A 2,378-nucleotide genomic window follows, 5' to 3' on the forward strand; every position below is an offset into this window, starting at 1 on the left:
AGGGCATCCAGCTGTAGAAACTCTGCCAAATCAGACTGGAGCCTGGTGTTGCCATCCGGTTTCACCAGTCCTCAGTCAAATCGTCCAACCCATGCTAGCATGGAAAGCGGACGTTAAACGATGATGATGATGATATATATAATGAAGATGAAAAAAGAGTAATGGGCATATGTGCCATATTTCGGGAGTTTTAGTAGTAATGAATATATGTCAGGTCACTCTCAAAAAACTGGTAACATGTGACACAGAACAACCTGTTACATGGTCAGGTTGTTAGCGAATAAACTGGCAACCCTACCAAGCTTGCTTGGTGAGGAGGGTGATTGCATGTATGTATGTATGTATGTATGTATGTATGTATGTGTGTGTGTATGTGTGTGTGTGTGTGTGTGTGCGTGTGTGTGTTAGAGAGAGAGAGAGAGAGAGAACGGGAGAGTGTTTCTTTTTTTGCATGTGTGTGAGCGTGAGTGTGTCTTTGTCCTCTAACACAGGCCAACAACGAGTGTTGATTTGTTTGAATCCCTGTAACTTAGCAGTTCAGCAAGAGACTGGCAGAATAAGAGCCAGACTTAAAAATATAAATACCAGGGTTGATTTGTTTGACTAAACATTTCAAGGTGGTGCCCCAGCATGGCTGTACTCCAGTGACTGAGTCAAGTAAAATATAAAATGAAGTAAAAAACATGACCACCATCAACACGATTTCCACTGCTACCACCACATTGATGATAATGATGATGGTTATGATGGTGATGCTGTGATTGTGATCACCGAAGAGAGAAGAAGAAAAAATTGCTCATGGAAAGGAAAGAAAAAAGAAGGAAAACACAATTACACATATGTGTGTAAAGTATTACAACACTCTTTCTCCTGTTGCATTATTTTAAAACACAACAGCCTATTCTTATTGGCGAAGCTTTTGTGTTCTAAAACACTGCAATAAAGTATCTACAGATTTATAGCTGCTGCAGTTTTGTGTTTGGCAAATTTACAGAAATTATATATTAGCAAAGTTTGAAACAATATACATATATAAACACTCACACACACACACATGTATACACATATCTATACATACATATACACAAACACATACACATACATATATATATACATATATATTCAAACACAAACATGCGTGTGCACACACACACGCACACATATGTAAATTATTGGCTGACTTGAACCTCAATTCAATTCATATCATTTATTATTCCATAAATCTAAAACAGGCACCTTATAATAAGTTTAACATCAGCTGAATAGTTACATGTTTAATATTAATCTAACGTCAACTGTCTAAGTATACTGTCAGGTAACTTAATTGGTTTTACTTTTAATAAATTCTATTTCTATGAGACAGAAATAACCCAGACCTGTTTTTCCAAATATTTTTTCGTTTTTCTTGTCAATTTGACAACAGAATTGAAGTTATGTATATTGATACACAATATTTTCCCTACTCCTTTTTTTTATCATTTATTTCTTTATTTTCCTGAACTCTAAACATATCACAGATACTGAGATAATATTCAATCTATAAGCAAATAGACAGAAATAATTAGACTTTTGAAAATAAAAATATGTATCAAGTAAATATAAAATTTTTTAGAGAAATATAAAACATTTGATAGAATGCTGAGCTTCAAACTAGTGGTTACTGAGATCAAATCCCAGTCCTTTGATATATGCTGTTAGTAAAACAGCATGAAATTTACAGTAACAGGCTGAACAGTGGAAAGGGTGCAGTGTACTCAGACTGACACACTGTATCCCAAATGATAAACCACCAAGGGTCAGCTTGGTACAGAATAGTCCTCAGGTGAAGGTACAGTACATATCTGGATCATTAGATGTGTGGATTGCACCAAGTCATTTGACCAACTACATACAAGATACAGGTCATGAAAATAAGCGAAGCTTTTATGCTGGAGATATTTCTTTCAATGAATAGCAAAAAAAGAATTAAAAAAACTGGACCTTCTTAAATAGGTAGCTTATTGCCACTTTATGAACAAGTAAGTAGATTGCCTCAGTAGAAAGCCATTTCTGTTGTTGTTTGTTTGTTTGGTTGTGTGTGTGTGCGTGTGTGTGTGTGTGTGTGTATGTGTGTGAATGTGTGTGTGTACATACATAAAGTTACACATAGGCGCAGGAGTGGCTGTGTGGTAAGTAGCTTGCTTACGAACCACATGGTTCCAGGTTCATTCCCACTGCGTGGCACCTTGGGCAAGTGTCTTCTACTATAGCCTCGGGCCGACCAAAGCTTTGTGAGTGGATTTGGTAGATGGAAACTGAAAGAAGCCTGTCGTATATATATGTATGTATGTGTGTGTATATGTTTGTGTGTCTGTGTTTGTCCCCCCAGCATCACTTGA

General features: G+C 36.5%; 1 protein-coding gene across 6 annotated transcripts in view; it reads right to left on the reverse strand.

Moving 5' to 3' along the window:
- The window catches only part of LOC106868434 (inversin), a 385,976-nt gene that overhangs the window by 103,275 nt on the left and 280,323 nt on the right, over positions 1-2,378 (reverse strand). The window lies entirely within an intron of this gene.

This window comes from Octopus bimaculoides, chromosome 1 (assembly GCF_001194135.2).
Source record: "Octopus bimaculoides isolate UCB-OBI-ISO-001 chromosome 1, ASM119413v2, whole genome shotgun sequence".
NCBI classification, from domain to species: domain Eukaryota; kingdom Metazoa; phylum Mollusca; class Cephalopoda; order Octopoda; family Octopodidae; genus Octopus; species Octopus bimaculoides.